At 40.7% G+C, this 18,735-nt stretch overlaps 1 protein-coding gene across 1 annotated transcript in view; it reads left to right on the forward strand.

Moving 5' to 3' along the window:
• Positions 1–362: 362 nt before the first annotated feature.
• The window catches only part of WASF2 (WASP family member 2), a 67,854-nt gene continuing 49,481 nt past the window's right edge, over positions 363–18,735 (forward strand). The window contains exons 1-2 of the mRNA XM_081085698.1: positions 363–544; positions 1,456–1,729. The gene's annotated coding sequence lies outside the window, so the exon portion shown is untranslated. The remainder of the gene's footprint in view (positions 545–1,455; positions 1,730–18,735) is intronic.

Genomic DNA, 18,735 nt, shown 5'->3' on the forward strand with positions numbered 1-18,735 from the left:
AGCAAGTGCATGAGTTTGGCCCCTCCGCTCCACCAAGAATACTGGTTCTTATTAACTCTAAGAAAAAGAATTCGTCTTTCAATACACTTTGCAGGAGTTTTTATACTTTCTTAGCTGAAGTTTTCCTGCTTTGAACTTAGGAGTTGATTTAATGGAATCTCCACCCCCTTCGCACTTGGTTTGCCCCCCGCTGTTTACTCCGATTGCGGAAGTAGCTCGGGTGGAGCTCCCGGGACAGTTCACTTGAGTACGTCTTTTGCGTGGCTATTTAACTGGCATTCCGTTCAGGCCAATGAAAGGCCCGGAAGCCCCAGGCGGGTGGGGCAGAGAGCCAATCAGGACCGTTGGCGGGGTGTGGCTGCGTCCCAGGGCGGGGAATCGCGTAATGGCGGACGCGGGCCGGTGAAGCACGGCTGGGGGCGTAGCGCACGGACCGGGGTCCAGCAGTGTGGCAGCTACCTGGGCGGCCCGCGGGGACAGACCCGGGGCGGAGAAGGGCGACCGGCCGGCCCGTCTGTCGCTGAGGGCGGCTGCGCAAGGCCAGGTGAGCAACAAGTCCCCACGGGCGGCCCCGCCGGGAGGTGCCGGGCCGGCCGGGCCGCCCCTCCCGAGCCGCGCTGGGTCCTGCGGGAGCGGCGGCCTCGCCTGTCACGGGGCCGCAGAGGCCGGTGAGCGGGCTGCGCGGGGCGGTGTCTCCCTCTCCACTCCTCTCCCCCGAGCGGAGGGATCCTGGAGATCCTCTCTGGGACTCGGGGCCACCATGTCTGTGCGGTTTCGGAAGTGCCCGAACCTGACCCGGCGCTGCCACCAGCTCGCTGTGTGACCTTGGGCAAGTCCCTTCCCCCCCCCCCCCCCCCGGGCCTCAGTTCCCGATTTTTGAAGCGGAGACGTTGCAGTCTCACAGGTACATGAGTGGGATCCCAGATCCTGTCTGAGATCTTGGGCACGTTCTTCCTCAGGCGGAGCCTCAGTTTCCATCTATGGGCCGTGAAGGAATTGAGGTGCTTTTTGAAACGCCTGGCCTGCTAAGTTGCCGAATGGCGGTTGGACTGTGCGTGTGTGTGTATGTATGTGTGTGTGTGTACGTATGTGTGTGTGTATGTGTGTGTGTGTATGTGTGTGTACGTATGTGTGCAGGGCGGTGCTGCAGAGTAAGGGATAGTGGCCAAAGGGGCTTCTCCACGAAGACTTTGGGCGGACCCCAGAGTGTGATGGAGTGATGTCTGGGTCCTCCAGGGTCCTGGAGCCTCTGAGATGGGACGTAATACATAGTTCTCCATAAAATCAGAAGAGGAAGGAATCCTTGGCGCCTCTTGGGGCTGTGATTGAAATTTATGCCCCAAAGAATTCAGGAAGAGGAGGAGGAGGAGGAGGAGGAGGAGGAGGAGAGAACATGCATGGCGCTCCCGACTGTGTGTCAGACCTTTAGGCATCTATTCTTTCATTTTTTTACAGCTACCCTTGAGAATTTGCACATACAGAAAACTAAGTGAAGGAGTTAAGTAACTTGCTCAAGATCGCCCAGTCAGGTGCAGAGACTGACTACCAAGGATAAGGTGTTTCCTTTGAGGCTCACTGGGCAGTGGGGAGGTCTCTGTCCGCGTCCAAGAAGCCTGCTTTGCCACAAATGGGGTGAGGGGTCTGGTCCCAGACACTTCCGGCATGAAGATGAGCTGGGTCTTGATGTCCCCTTTGCTCAGTCTGTGAGTCGTTGGAAAAGACCATTTTTGTAAGTTGCCAGCATCACTTTGAAGTGTGTTAGGACGCGCGGTTTGCATCCTGGCTGGCTGGCTTGTAGAAGCAAGTTCACCCACTATCTGTGGTGGGTCGGCTTCACACTGGTGTCAGAGTGCTGCCAGCCTGGTGATTTTCCCTCCTCCCTATGAAGGCCAAGTTTTCTTGGGACGGAAGAAATTTCCCATTTGTTAAGTTCAAATGTCTTTGGATTCTTTGAGTAAAAAGTTCAGTAGCCTTCCTCCGATTAAGCATGTTTCTTTGTGGTCCCTGTTATCAGAGTCCTAGCTGATTAAAGATTGTGGGCCTAGATTGGGAGGTGGCTGGGTACTATAAATTGCAGCCCTTCATTTTTCCAAACCTCAGAGCTTTCGGTTCATGAAAATGGTAGGATTGTCAATGTGTATTGTTCTCGGATGTCCATGGTAGGGAAGAAAATTGGAAGAGGAAGTTGCAGAGAAAGAGGGCGTTTCTTAGCAGTGGAGCCAATATGTATTTCTTTGTTTGAAATTCTAAAACCAGAAGGCAGCAACTGCAGGAGGAAGGAAGGAAAGGACTGTGAAACTTTTTTTCCCCCGGTTCAAATATATGCAAGAGCTGTCCCTGTCCGACTCTGCTTTTACAAAAAGAAATCAATTGTCATTTGTTCAACGCTTAGAAATTATAATCTGGAATAAGATCATTTTAGATCTTAAACTCTGAGATAAAATTTTTTAAAAATCAGAACATTTTACTGGGTATGGTATGTTACTTATCAGTAGATGATTCTTTTTCTCAACATAATTAACCAATTGCAGTCTTTGGTTCTCTTTTAACTATGATTTAAATTAGTGCATTTTAACCTTAGAGGAGTTGATCTAGGTATTGGATGATGCAAATGTCACCATCACTTAAAAAACACATAATGGTATTTTAGGGTTTTGACATTTGTTAAAAATCTTTTTAGTGCTTTATTTTAAAGGATTGTGTACTGTGAATTACTTATAAGACACTGAGTTTATTGCATGTGAACATCTACCTTTATTCTCAGTATTGGTTATATTTTCCGTATAATATTTAATTTTAATTAGTATACCAGTCCAAAGTACCTTGTGGCTAAAAAAAAAAAAAAAAAAAAGTTCTTGGGGCTGCAGGTGTTTCTGAATTTAGAAGTTTTTGGATTTTAGAAATGGAGTATAGTACACGTACTGTGGTTATGTAACATTCAGAGAGGTATGGGGCAGCACCTTGTAATCACACAAATTACTGTTTCTGTAGTAAAATGTCAGACTATTCGAACCAAGTGGGATAAATAAATACTATAAATAGCCTCATGTCAATTCACATCAGGTTTTGCTGCCAAATGAATAATGAAAAACTTGTTTTTTGTAGCCTTTTGGATTTTGGAATTGAAGTTAAGGGATAGTGAACCTTTATGGATAAAACTTATATGATGACAAGAACAGTTACAAGAAAAAACATTGTAAACCAAGCTAATTTCAAAGTCATGGGTTCTAAGAACAGTGTTACATAGAAGATACATTTTTTTTAAGTATAGTTTATTGATTTTTTACAGAGAGAAAGGGAGAGGGATAGAGAGCTAGAAACATCGATGAGAGAGAAACATCGATCAGCCGCCTCCTGCACACTCCCCACTGGGGATGTGCCTGCAACCAAGGTACATACCCTTGACCGGAATCGAACCTGGGACCCTTGAGTCCGCAGGCCTACGCTCCATCCACTGAGCCAAACCGGTCAGGGCGAAGATACATTTTTGTTTGTTTCATATAATAATCTTATTCTAATATGTGCCAATGTGCATTTTTCCTTAAGTACTAAAAATTGCCTTTTTTTTTTTTTTGAGGATCTGTTTCTGATGATCCCTAATCATTTCTTTAAAATGTATTTATTTTTATTAATCCTTATTTATTTTTGTTAATCCTTACCCTAGGATATTTTTCTCATTGCTTTTCAGAGAGAGTATAAAGAAGGGAAAGAGGGGAAGAGACAGAAAAAAACATGGATGTGAGAGGGACACTTTGATTGGTTGCCTCCCAAACAGACCTCAACCCAGGCCAGAGATGAAACCTGCAACCCAGGTACATACCCTTAACAGGGAATTGAACCCGAGACCCTTCAGTGCGTGGGCCACTGCTGTAACCACTGAGCCATGCCAGCCAGGGCCAAAATTTACCTTTTAATACACTCAGTGGTCAGTGTTTTAGATGTTTGACTGATACCCTATTACCTCCACCCCCTTTTTATTTATTTAATATATTTTTATTGGCTTCAGAGAGGCAGGGAGAGGGAAAGAGAGAGAAATCAATAATGAGAGAGAATCATCGATTGGCTGCCTCCTGCATGCTCACTACTGGGGACTGAGCCCACAACCCAGGTATGTGCCCTTGACTGGAATTGAACCTGGGACCCTTCAGTCCACAGGCCGATGCTCTATCCACTGAGCCAAACCAGCCAGGGCCCCACTTCCTTTTTAATGTTTTTATTGATTTAGGGAGAGAGAGAAACATCAATGTGAGAGAGAAATGTTGATCAGTTGCCTCTCCTGCAGGTGCCTTTTATGGGGATCAAACCCCAAAACCTGGGCATGTGCCTTGACTAAGAATAGAACTATTGACCTTTCATTGCCTAGGACTACGCCCAACACATTGGGCAGGGCTACCCCTCTTTTTAAAAAAGTAATTTATAGTGTCTTACGCTCCTCTTTGTATAGCAATTAAGAGAATTGCACCTTCTCATATAATTCAGAGAAATAGTTAGGTGAGGGTATGTAGATTCACGTTTGCAGAATTTAAAGCTGATGTTCCCTTCCGGGTGGTATTTAGTATAAGTTATCACTGCTGGATGGTATTTATGTCAGAAATTTTTATTTTTGCCCTAGCTGGGTGGCTCAGTTGGTTGGAGCATTGTCCTGTACACCAGAAAGGTTGCAGGTCCGATTCCAGGTCTGGGCACATACCTAGGTTGTGGGTTCAATCCCTGGTTGGAATGCATATGGGAGGCAGCCCATCAATATTTCTCTCTCCCTTCCTCTCTCTCTCAAAAAAATTTAATAAAACACAACCTTGTGTGAGGATTAAAAAGAAAGAAAAAATTATTTTTAATTTATGAAGCCTCCATAATTTGCACATCTTGGAAAAGAGTTTTCTAAAATATGTTTAATTTAGAGTATTTTTAGTTTAAGTCTATGCTATCTGAGAAATGTGAGTTGACTAGTCTTATGAATTTGGGTGATTTCTTTAAATGGCCAAGGACCTCTAAGAGCATATTTGCAAAAACTCAGCTTACTCTTTACTTTTCTTGAACATGCTAACTATAGACTGTTCTGTGACTGGGATTGTTGGAAGTTAAAGAATTATTTCTTTCTAAAAGAAGTTCCGCCAAAACCGGTTTGGCTCAGTGGATAGAGCGTCAGCCTGCGGACTGAAGGGTCCCAGGTTCAATTCCGGTCAAGGGCATGTACCTGGGTTGCGGGCACATCCTCAGTGGGGAGTGTGCAGGAGGCAGCTGGTCGATGTTTCTCTCTCATCGATGTTTCCAACTCTCTATCTCTCTCCTTTCCTCTCTGTAAAAACTCAATAAAATATATTAAAAAAAAATAAAAAAAGAAGTTCCATGACAGCATGAATTTGAGAGATTCTGAACTTCAGGAAACCACATATCCTTCTCTTTGGGGGTCTCCACAGTTCCCGAGAACAATAGAAGATAGCAGGAGCGTAGAAAGGTGTAGCAGAAGTTGCAGGTGGAGTTGGTGTACAACTGGACCAGGGAATAGGAGCAACTCTTATCCACATTACCCCAGTTTCTTCTATTTCATAAGCACAGATAATATTGTAAAAGGATTACAAGTTAGTGGACTAACATTCTATACCAAGACTGTTATGGTTATTCCTCAAGATAGGAACTCTGTCTTATACTTCTTTTGTATTCTGTAATGCCTAAAGACTAGGGAACCAAACTTATCTTGCGTCAGAATTTACCATTTAAAGATATTCATATCTGGCCTGGGAGCTTCGATGTCAATGCACAACCAGGATTGAGGACCACTGACAAGCACATTATAGGTGCTCAGTATATACATATTGATTAATTCACTGGCATGAATTGGGTAGTGTGAAAGAGGCCCCAGATTTTTTTATAAAGTAAAATAGCTTTCCAAGATACCAACACACATCGATCAGTTGGCAGATCTGGACCCATAGTCAGCTCTTTGCTAGCTACTCTGCCAGTATTACCACCCTGATTTTATGACCTAGGCATGATTACTCTCTGTGTCAACAGGCTCTTCAAAGTTTTGTTTACTTTTCCAGTGGTGGCCTTACTGACTAAGTTCTATTTGGGTGACAATTGCTAAATGAGGAATAGGTAGAAGTACAAGAATTGTTGGGGTTTTGGGTGAGTGAGGTGGACTGCTCGACACCAGTGATGCCAGGGGAAGAAATATGGAAAGTTGTAATTTGGCTGGGTCTCCAACACATAATACAGTGCATGGAACATAATTGGTATTCTGTAGCTTTTTGTTGACTGAAGAAATGAATGGCTCTCTGGAAAGAGACCTATGAGTTGTGAAATAAGATGCCGCCTACTCATCCTTCAGAACTGAGCTAAGATGCCATCTATTCCATGAAGCATTTTCAGGAAAAGTTGAGTGACTCCCTTATATGTTTTTTCCTTCCTTAAAGCATTTATCAGATTATCAGATCTGATATCAGACAAATTATAAAACTCTTTCCTTAAGGACCAGACTGTATTGGTTTATTTTTGTATGATTGGTGTTCAACATGCAATGAAAGATGTAATAGATGCTAAATTATGGCGTCTGTTTTCTTCATTTTAATAGGCTTCTCTTTCTTCCAGTTCATGGTCTTTTTTAGTACAGATCAGCAAATATTTATTATTCTGAGAGTTAGGTCTTTCTTGAATACTGGGGTAGAGTTTCTCAACCTTGGCATTATTGACATTTTGGGCTGGAATTCTATAATTGTGAGGGCTTCTGTAATTGTGGAGGGCATTGTAGCATGTTCAGCAGCATTCCTGGTCTCTGCCTACAACTTGTGACAACCAAAAATGTCTCCAGATATTGTCAAACGTTCCCTGAAGGGCAAAATTGCCCCCCTGTAGAACTAAGTCAAGGGTAGGGGTAGTACATAGTTACAGAGAGAAGTGAGTATAAATGTCCTTAGGTGTACACTCATATTCCTTCTTTCTAGTTATATAGTCTCTTGTCTCTGACTTTTGGATAAGAAAGAAAAATGAGGGAAATCAGGAGGTGACAACCTTAAAATAGCCCCATTATTTTTATTCTGTTCAAATTTTATTTTATTTGATTTAAATATATTAGAGCAGTGCAGATAGCTGAATTATTTATGCAAACAGATCTATGTAAAATCAGTCTCTAGCACTGATTAGATGGAGTAAAGAACTACTAGGATATTACTACCTTGTGTAAAAGACTTTTTCAGAAAAGTTCATAGCTGAAAAGTTGAACACCTAAAGAATAGTCAGCATTGGTTTTATAGAGAAGTTGCCAGCACTTACCAGGATTCTTTGCTAATTTTTGAGTTTAATGGCTAAAATGTATCTTTTGATGGCCCTGCATAGATACTCTATAACTCTAAAAAACATCTTTAGGCCCTGGCTGGTGTGGCTAGTTGGTTGAGTGTTGTCCCATGCACCGAAAGGTCCCGGGTTCAATTCCCTGTTAGGGCACATATCCAGGTTGTGGGCCAGGAACCCACAGGAGGAAACCGATCGATGTTTCTCTAATGTTTCTCTTTCTCTCTCTCCCTCTTAAAAAAAAATCCATAAAAACATAGTTAAAAAACAAAACAAAACACATTTACCTAACAGGCATGTTTTTCTAAGCTCATTGTTTTTTGTGATAGGTAGATTGGTCAAGGCTGCAATCCTTGGTCCCTTTGGACATTCATAAAATGATGACAAGTTAGTAGTAACATTTGGGGATTTCATTCTTCTTTGGCCAACTCTCCACAAATAGCATTATAATCATTCATGTCTTAGTAACCATTAACATGAAGTTGAATGAATGTTTTTTTTCCTGTTCCCTTAGAAGTTATGAATGGTTCTCTAGAGAATTCAAATATATAGTTATGAATGATATCTCAGAATAGTTACCATTTATGTATATGAAACACTCTTTAATTCAGAAACCAAACAATTGAATTAGAAACAAGAATTGTTGAATGCTTGCAGAGGAAATGATGTTCAGATATAGACGTCTCTCAGAAAATGTTGATCTTCGTCATGATTTCCTCACACTAATAAAGAAATTGATTGCCTGTGATATTATTTTTCAAGCTGTTTTTCTTTTTTGGCAAAATGTTGAAAAGTCTGAGACATACTCTCTTAGTTATAAGAATAATTCCATTTGAATAGAATTAAGTTTCTTAGTTTTAGAGTGTAGAAGACATTTTGGGAAGAAGCAATGGTTCATCTTAGTTCCAATTTGAGTGAATATGTTTGTTATATGCACACATACATACTTACACACATATACATGATGGCAGCATTTAAACTTTGTAACTGACATAGTAAAGTAACAAGAGCAATTCTTTTACTCTCAAGCATTTAGAATTGAGACCCCTTTCTACCCTGATAATGCCATTGCTCTAGCAAGTACTCAGTCTATAAACTTTCTCTCAAGTTGTATCTTGAGAAATTGTTTAACTGTGTAAGAGAAAGTCTTATGTCATGCCCATTAAGGTTCCCCTCTATTCACAATTGAGAACGGAAAGTAAATTTCTCTTTGTAAGAATACGGATAGTCTTTAAGGAATAGTATTTCTGATAGCAAAGGCATCTGTGGAATTATGAGAAGTATAAGACCAACCTAGCCCCCTCTTTATTTTTATTTTTTCCCCTTCTTTATTTTTAAAGCTCCTTCAACATTCATTGAGTGATAATTTGCAAAGCACAGTGCTCCCACTTTGATCTGTGCTATTACAGTCAGTCCTCAGCACTTGAGATAAATTCTATTATATTAGTAGCTACATTTTATAGATAAACAGGCTCAGAAAGGTTAAGTAACTTCCTTAGAGTCACTCAATTAATAATGGATTTGAGATTGAACCTTGTCTTTTTTTTTTCATCTTCACCTGAGGATTTTTTTTCCATTGAGTTTTTTAGAGAGAGTGGAAAGGAGGAAGAGGAGGCGGGGAGAGAGAAAAACATCGATGTGAGCGAGACACATCAATTTTTTGCCTTTTGCAGGTGCCCCAATGGGAGGGGGCTGGGTAGGGATTGAGCCGGCAACCGAGGTATGAGCCTTTGACTGGGAATTGAACCTGCAATCCTTTGGTCTGAGGACGGACATTCTAACCACTGAACCAAACAGGCCAGGGCAAGTAAATCTTTTTTTTTTTAAAGATGTTTTTATTGATTTGAGAGAGAGAGAGAGAGAGAGAGAGAGACTGAGAGATAGAAACATCAATGATGAGAGAGAATCATCCATCAGCGGCCTCAAGCCAGCAACTCAAGCATGTGCCCTGACTAGGAATCCAGCCGTGACCTCCTAGCTCATAGTTTGACACTCAACCACTGAACCACACCAGCCAGGCTCATGTCTTTTTTTAATGAGATCTTTTAAAGGTAAAATTTACATAAAGTGAAATGAATATATTAATTAGATGAGTTTTGACAGTAAACACATGTAGCCAACACCCCAAACAAGAGAACATTTCCATACCCCTTCAAAGTTTCCTCATAGCCTTCCCGTCCCCATTGTCTTTCAGGCAGCAGCCATTGTTCTAGTTGCTGTCACATATTGATTTTGCCCGTTATTAACTCACAGTATGCACTCCTTTTTTGTCTGAATTCTTCTGTTCAATATAAAGTTTTTGAGATTCCTCCACTTTGATGTGTATATCAGTATGAACCCAAGTCTTTTGATACATATCTAGAGTTCTTTCCAACAAACAGTAGCTTCTAATTTGCTTATTCTTATATCACATCCATTTTTATTTTTGCTTTGATATTCACGTGTAATTTATTTCCTTTCCTTAATATCCTAGATTTATTTGTTTATAAAATCTCTTTGAAATTACAAAAGTAATACACACTCATTGCAACAAATGACACGACCAGAAGTGAATAAAGAATGAATGTTCCCTCAGATTTATTTTTATTTCTGCCTTTTTCCAATTATGAAAATGAGTGTTCTTTGTAAAAAAAAAAAAAGAAGAAAAAGTCATATGAAAAAATAAGAAGCAGAGAATAAGAATCACCCATAATCCCAGCAGTTAGCATTTTGATATGTTTTCCTCTTTCTCTGCACTTTGTTTACCACAGCTGAGACCATAGTTTAGGGATTTTTAGGCTTCCCTTCTTATATTAGGCTTGTTATATCCTCATTAATCAGTTCTTGTTATTTCAATGTTCATGCTTGTGGCCACCCTAAATCTAAGTAGCTGGTAGGACCTTGGCTGGGTTGGTCTCGTCAGGCAACATTTTTGAATACTCAACCGTACACTCCTTCATCACTAACCTCATTTTCATATATCCAACACCCAACATTTCTTGTAGAGTAGGAGGCGATATAGTTCTGTGGTTATGAGTGTCGATTCTGGAGTCCTTCCATTTGGGTTCAGATGTTGGTTTCTCTGCCGGCCCATGTCGCTCAGTGGTAGAGTGTTGACCTAGGAATCAAGGGGTCACTGGTTTGATTCCTGGTCAGACGTCCTGCACGCTGCTCCCCTCACCCCCCTCACCCCCTGCCTTGGGGAATGGGGATCAAGCCCTCAACCTGGGCATGTACCCTGACCGGGGACCTCTTGGTTCGTAGGTTTATGCTCAACCACTGAGTCACACTCGCCGGGCCACTGGTTGCTTCTTGTATGTGCCCTGGCTGGAGATTGAACCCACAACCTTGGCATATTGGGACAGTGCTCTAACCAACTGAGCTATCTGTCCAGGGCTGAATTATTATTTTTTATATTCTGTACTTCCCATCTGAGTAATGAATTTTAGCACTTTATTTACTGAATTGGGTAGTAAACTATTACGTTTTTTATTTTGTTAATCCTTACCTGACAATATTAATCCTCACTTGAAGATATTTTTTCCATTGCTTTTCAGAGAGAGTGAGGGAGGGAGTGGGCGGGGAGTGAGAGAGAGAGAGAAACATTGTTATGAGAGACACATATCGCCTGGTTGCCTCTTGCAGGTGCCCCAGCGGGAGGTGGGAGCAAAACCACAACCCAGGTACATGCCCTTGATCAGGAGTTGAACCCAAGACCCTTTGGTGCACAGGCTGATACTAACCACTGAGCCACCGGCCAGGGTGAGTAAACTATTATTTTTTTTATTGGTCCTAATAAAAGCAATAGCTGCTGAGAAGTAAGTATATACTATGTGCCAGGTGCCTTGCCTCTTCCTACACCAAACCTTTAAATTAGTTATTTACAGATGAGAAAAGTGAGCCTCAAAGAAATTCAGGAATGTGCCCATGGTCACACAGTTAGAGTACTGGGGCTAGAATTCAAAACCAATCAAATTCCCTCCTTTGTCTCTCTGTCTCTGTCTCTCTTTCTCTTTGACATTTCTGATTCTAAAACCTGGGCTTAACATTTTTTAAAAATAGACTTTATTGTTTCTTTAGAGTTCTGGTTTATAAGTTCTAAGATTTGTTACAGTCTCTTTTTACTATTTCATACCCTCGGTTTCATATTCAAGTGTCCTTTATATATCTATATCTCTATTTTTAAAAAATCCCTATGCATGCAGAAGCTCCTCTGTCCTTTGGTCTTTTTGGATACCTTTCTAGATCTTCTTTATTTTACCCTTTTTTGTGCTATGATGACTACAACTGCACATTCTATTCTAGGTACAGATACACTTTGGTTTGTAGAAGGGCAGGATAATGTGCTCTGTGTTTCCAAAGCTTTCATAACAACAGCTAGCATTTTGTTGCCTTTCAGTAGCTGTATTCAGGGTAAGTCCAGGGACTCGGAAACGCTTTTCTTTAGAGCTCATCACCTAATAATTATATTTTGGACTATTTTTCCATATGCATTACCTTATTTTTGTCTACATGGAAGCTATTTTCCACATTTCTCAACATGCAACTTTGTACCATCATACTTCTAGCTATTGCTGTAGAGTTATCTGCAGATTGAGAAAATTCCACTAGTTTTTTTTCTAGATAATTTCTAAAAGTGTTTTATTCAATGTCAACCCCTGGGTGATCCCTTTGTTTATGCATCTTCATCTAGAGAAGGAACTATATCAGACTCTTATTTCTGTTTCTAAATTAATTCTCGGGGGGGGGGGTGGAATTAGTCTTCTTAAGTCATATTTATTTGCTCTTTTCAGTAGCCTTTGGAAGAGGGTTTAAAAAAATTCTATCTAATTTTTATTATATCATGTATCCTCTCACTTCAGGTATGCATATGTGTTACTGATGTCTTATAAATTTCCAAAGTGGCTGCACCATTTTACATTTCCACCAGCAGTGTATGAGCCAATTTTTCCACATTCTCACCAATACTTTTTATTGTTTTTTTAATTATAGTCATCCTGGTGGGGTCAAAGTGATAACTTATGTCTTGACTTGTATTTCTCTAATGATTAATGATGTTGAACATCATTTCATGTGTTTGTTGGCTATTTGTGTATCTTCTTTGGAGAATGTTTATTTAAATGGTTTTACCTGTTCTTTTTTTTAACATTAAAAAAATATTTTTATTTCTTTTATTATTTTTTAAATCTTTATTGTTGAAAGTATTACATATGTCCCTTCCCCCCCCTCTTTGACCCCCTCCAGCCAGCCCTCTTATAATTTTAGAGAAAGGGGAAGGGAGAGTTAAAGAGAGCGCAACACTGATCAACTGCCTCCTACACGTCCCCTACCAGTAATCAAACCAATTTCTTTCTTTTTTTTATTCTAGTTTTCTTCATATAAATTTTAGAATACGTTTTAATTTTTATTTTATTTTTTAAATCCTCCCCAAGGGTATTTTTCCATTGATTTTTAGAGAGAGTGGAAGAGAGGGGGAAAGACAGAGAGAAATATTGATGTGTTTGATTGGTTGCCTCCTGCATGCATCTGAGCCAGGGCCTGGGCTGGGGAGGAGCCTGCAACTGAGGTATGTGCCCTTGACCAGAATCAAACCTGGGACCCTTCAGTCTGCAGGCCGATGCTCTATCCACTGAGCCAAACCCGCCAGGACCAGGCTAATTTTTATTAGTAAATATTTCATTATATATCTCTCAAATACAAGTATTTCCCCATTGGAGCGTAATTATATCAGCATTGTCACATCCCAGTATCTTTAAATATCCAGTCATGTAAGGAGTTTTAAGCCCTGGGCGGTGTTGCTCAGTGGTTAGAGGATCGGCCCATGAACTGAAGGATTGAGAATTCAATTCCCAGTCAAGGTCACATACCTGGGTTGGGACACTTGCAGGTGGCAACCAATCCCCCCCACCCCCTTCCACTCTCTCTAAAAATCAATGAAAAAAATATTCTCAGGCCCTAGCTGGTTTGGCTCAGTAGATAGAGCCTTGGCCTGCGGACTGAAGGGTCCCGGGTTTGATTCCGGCCAAGGGCACGTGCCCGGGTTGCGGCAGTCCATCAGTGATTCTCTCTCATCATTGATGTTTCTATCTCTCCTCCCTTCCTCTCTGAAATCAGTAAAAATATATTTTTTAAAATATCCTCAGATGAAGATTAAGAAAAAATAAATTTTAGGCAGCGGTGGGGGGTAGGAAAGGTGTATATGATATGATTTCCATTTTTAAAAGATTAACCCAGTTGTTGCAAACAAAGTGGGTTATCTGGGAGCAGGAATTGATTGTTCCAGGTAATGCTAGATAGTTCAACTAGATTGATGGAAAAAGAAATGAAAAGTGGATGTATTTTGTATATATTTTGATGATGGATTAGATATGGGGGTCAAGGAGGAAGACAAGGATTGATCATGCCTTCCTTTTGAAAATTCTTTTCTTAGCTTTTAAGACAAAGCATTGGTGTGATTTTCCTTCTACCTTCCTTGATGCTTCCTTCCTTGTCAGTCTCTAGGTTGTCCTGTGACCTTGATTCTCTGTTTGTGCTTTTGTATTGGGAGGTCATCTACTCTTTCATGTCTTTAAGTATAACCTCCATGTAGTAACTCCCAAATCTGTATTTCCACCTCTCAATCCCAGTTCCAGAATTCTTTTTAAAGAAAATAATTTAAAAGTGACTTTTCTGTTGCAGTTGACATACAACAGTCCCAGAATTCTTCCTGGATCACGCCACGTGGATATCCCTTTTGCATCTCCAGCTTTTTGTGGACTGGTTGCTTTTGGGAACTAGTGGTGAGATTTGTATAGCTTATTTCCTCCTTGCTTGGGAGATGCGTTTATAGGTTTTATGGATGGATATTATACCTTTCATACAGGTTTTAATGATGGAGCCTTTGCTTTTCTAAGAAAGGTGCTTAGCACACTTGGGCAGCATTTTCCTTCAGGGCCTTGGCTTCCTCATAGGTTAAAATGTGAAGGTTAAGCTTATCTTCTGCCCCGCCAACCCCCCACCTCACCCCCGTCTTCCATGACGTGCTACCCTTTATCCCGACTCACATGTTTCATTCATTTAGTCAGGACTGATCTAGGACTGCCAGCATACCAAACATTAGCTTCACTGTTTTCCCAGATCATTCAGATGTGAGGCCTTAGAGCAGGGGTGGGCAAACTTTTTGACTCGAGGGCCGCAATGGGTTCTTAAACTGGACCGGAGGGCCGGAACAAAAGCATGGATGGAGTGTTTGTGTGAACTAATATAAATTCAAAGTAAACATCATTACATAAAAGGGTACGGTCTATTTTTTTTCAATATTTTTATTCATTTCAAACGGGGGCCCGCGGGCCGTAGTTTGCCCACGGCTGCCTTAGTTACTGTTGACTTCTCTGAACACCCTGTCTCTCTTCATGCCAAGACACTCTCAGGCCCTTCCCTGTCTTTTTCTCCCAGTACTCCACTTCAGATCCTTTGTTACCTTTTGCCTTGACTGTTGTCCCTACTTCCAATCTTCCTTTCCAGCTCTATTCTATTCTGTGTTTAAGTGAGATGTACCGCATCTTCCTAAATATTCTGTAATCTGTGATTCCATTTGTGTGACTCTTATCATTTAATGACTAAAGTACAGACTCAGCCTGATATTTGAGATTCTGTGATCTGGCCCAGCTTGTCTTTCCAGTCTTGCTTCCCACTACTTTTGCAATACTGCACTCATCTTTGTTCCTTAGAAATAATCTCATTATATTTTCTGCTCACACTGTCTATCCACCTTCAGTAAAATACTCTGTCTCTGCTTGCCCCAACCCTGACTTTTTTTTTTTCTTCTAATCCTCATCTGAGGATATGTTTCCATTGATTTTATAGAGGAAGGGAGAGGTAGAGAGACATGGAGGGAGGGAGGAAGGGAAGGAGGGAGGGAGGGAGAAAGAAACATCCATTGGTTGCCTGCCCTCCTGCACACACCCTGACCTGGGATGGAACCTGCAACCTGGGTATGTGCCCTGATTGGGAATTAAACCCGTGACCTTTTGTTGTATGGGATGAAGCTCCAACCAGTTGAGCCACATTGGCCAGGCTCCTGCCTATTTTTTTTTAATCATTTTTTTTTGTTTTGTTACTCGTCAGTCAAGGATATTTTTCCATTGATTTTTTTTTTAAAATACATGTTTTTATTGATTTCTTTTAGAGAGAGAAGGGAGAGGGAGAGAGAGAAATAGAAACATCGATGAGAGAGAAACATCAAAGATCGGTTGTCCCCTACTGGGGATCAAGCCTGCAACCTGGGCATGTGCCTTGACCAGGAATTTAAGTGGTAACCTCTTGGTTCATGGGTTGATGTTCAACCACTGAGCCACACCAGCCAGGCTTCCTTGATTTTTAGAGAGTGGAAGAGAGAGGGAAAGGCTCCTTCATTGAATGATAAATGAGGAAACTAGAGGCTAAAAAAAGTAGAGTGATTTAACCAAGGTCACATGAATTGAACAGCATGATCTGGCCTAGAACCCTAGCCTGGCCCTTTGCTCTGTGGTCGGCAAACTCATTAGTCAACAGAGCTAAATATCAATAGTACAACGATTGAAATTTCTTTTGAAAGCCAAATTTTTTAAACTTAAACTATATAGGTAGGTACAGTGTTATTAACTTAATTAAGGTACTCCTAAGCTGGCCTTTGCTAAAAACATCCTCAATCTGATTGGGGTACGTTTGCTGAGGTTGACCCCTTCCAACTCTCCCATCCACACTCGTCTTGTATACTTGTTTCATCTATCTCAGTGATGGCGAACTTTTTGAGCTTGGCGTGTCAGCATTTTGAAAAACCCTAACTTAACTCTGGTGCCGTGTCACATACAGAAATTTTTTGATATTTTCAACCATAGTAAAACAAAGAGATATTTTTGATATTTATTTTATATATTAAGCGCCATTTAACAAAGAAAAATCAACCAAAAAAATGAGTTCGCGTGTCACCTCTGACACGCGTGTCATAGGTTCGCCATCACTCGTCTATCTCCTTTCCGAAAACTGACTTCTGCGCATAGGCCACGAAGTTTCAAGCGCACTGTACGTGCGCCCGCACGTAGTATTTTGTGGAAGAGCCACACTCAAGGGGCCAAAGAGCCGCATGTGGCTCGCGAGCCACGGTTTGCCGACCACTGCTCTATGGCATTGCTATTTTGTTTTGCTTCCTCTACCTAGCTTCTAGGACAGGTGGTTAACTGCATTTGTGCTTTGACTCTAGGACATCAGGACATCTCTGCCATTATTTCATTCTTCTAGCCATTTTGTTTTGTTTTTTAATACATTTTTATTGATTTCAGAGAGGAAGGGGGGGAGAGAGAGGTAGAAACATCAACAATGAAAGAGAATCATTGATTGGCTGCTTTCTGCATGCCCCCCCATTGGGGATGCCCTCAACCCGGGCATATACCCTTGACTGGAATCGAACCTGGGATCCTTCAGTCCACAGGCTGATGCTCTATCCACTGAGCCAAACTAGCCAGGGCGAGAAATAGGTTTTGTGGGTCATCATTGGAGGTACAATCAGAACTCATTGATTTGGGCAAATTGAGGTAAATCCTAGTGAGATTGTTGTATGTTGTTTTTCTTTAGGTGCAGCTGTTACGTGAGAGTCATACAGTAGCTGAAACTAGGCTAATAGTGTTACCAGGTTATCTTATTAGGTAGAGGTCCTTGGACCTGGTTTAATGAATAGCTGAGAATGATGTGCTATTTAACATTAATTGTATGTAAATTAGACTCCTGAAATACTTAGAAACAGTTCATTAGACATTCTCCCCTGCAATCTTATTTACACTGTTTTCTTAGCCAGTCTTTATTAGAGTGCAGAGGTAAATTTCAGCTCAGGTCTGAATTCATCTCAAGTTTCAAATGTGTGGAGTTTGTATTAATAAAGTGTTGCTGCAAAGTACAGAGAATTTTAGAAAGAATATTTGAGAAGGTGAAGAGGAAGAGCATCTGAGCATGAGACATCTGGCAGTTTCAGCCAACCAGAATGCAACTCTTTGCATTTAAAAGTAAGCTGGCCCAGGCCACGGTGGCTCAGTTGGTTGGAACTCTGTCCCATGCACCCAAGGGTTGCAGGTTCGATTCCTGATCAGGGCACATACCCAGGTTTAGGGTTTAGTCCCCATTGGTGCTTATTTACACATAAGGAGGCAGCCAATCTATGTTTCTCTCTCACATCAATGTTCCCTTTTCTCTCTCTAAAAACTCAGAACCATATCCTCAGGTGAGGATTTAAAAATAATAAAATAAATATTTAATAATATAAATAAAATTTAAAAATGCATTTGAGTGGCAAAGAGCTTTCAGAAAGCTTGTTCACTTTAGTTCAAAAGCAATCATCACCTTAGGGCCTCACTCAGTGATACTTGTGTATTGAGAAACAGAGGGTCCAGGTTTGTGAGGGTTGACTGTTGCCTGTTGGCTCTGTGGCACAAAGTAAGTCACTTGACCTCTCTGAGTCATAATTTATTCATCTATAATAAGGTAGTTAAAATTGGGAGTGGTAATACATGTTTTTTTTACCTCATAGATTTCTTGTGAGATTCAAATCAGCTAATTAATCAAGTGATATAGTAGATACTTATTAATGAGAGATGATATGAAAGTGCTTTTTTAGCTAGAAGCTTTGTATGACCCTAAGCATTATTAGAATCATATAGATTAGGTGTACTAATACATACTAATGATCAGAAGCAAGACAGCAGAAGGAGGAGATTTAAGAAGTCTATCCAGAACTTTATAGCCATTTTACTACAAAGGCATGTAGCCCTCACACCGCAGGGCCTCTGAGAGCATCGCAGTTTTGTAGCATAGTTCCAGTGTTGATGTGAAGACCCTGAGTTACCAAGAAAAGGTTAAATTATGATTAATATATTCTGTTTAAGGAATAATGGATATGCACAATATATTTTACAATGTTTTTTCATAAAATGGCTTAAAAAAGCATAGTATCTAAAGAATTATTTCCATGATCTGGCAGTTCTATCTTATGTGGAATCAGTCATTCTCCAAAAGCAGCTAACAACTGCATTAAATGCCAGCTGCTGCTCTACGTTCTTTATGTATATTTTCTCCTCTATTTCTCCCAATATCCCATGAGATAGGAACTGTTATTAATCTCCATTTTACAGATGGAGAAACTGATATACAAAGAGATTAAGAAATCTGCCCACGATTCTGGATTGGGATGCTGGGTTGAGGATAAAAAAAAAATCCTCTAAAGAGCGTTATTGGGATGCTGGTAGAATTTAGATACGGACTTTTTGTTAGCTGATAATGTGTCATTGTTAAATTACCTAAGGTGATAATTGTACTATAGTTTGTTCTTAAGAGCTGACTTTGACTCCCTGAAGTATTTAGAGATATGGGCACCAAGTCAGCAACCTATTATCAAATGGATAAAAAATTAGTAAGAGTGGCAGCGCCATATCTGCAACCTATTATCAAATGGTTAAAAAATTA

The sequence above is a fragment of the Myotis nattereri genome (genome assembly GCF_964212035.1).
Source record: "Myotis nattereri genome assembly, chromosome: 3".
In the NCBI taxonomy this organism is placed as follows: Eukaryota; Metazoa; Chordata; class Mammalia; order Chiroptera; family Vespertilionidae; genus Myotis; species Myotis nattereri.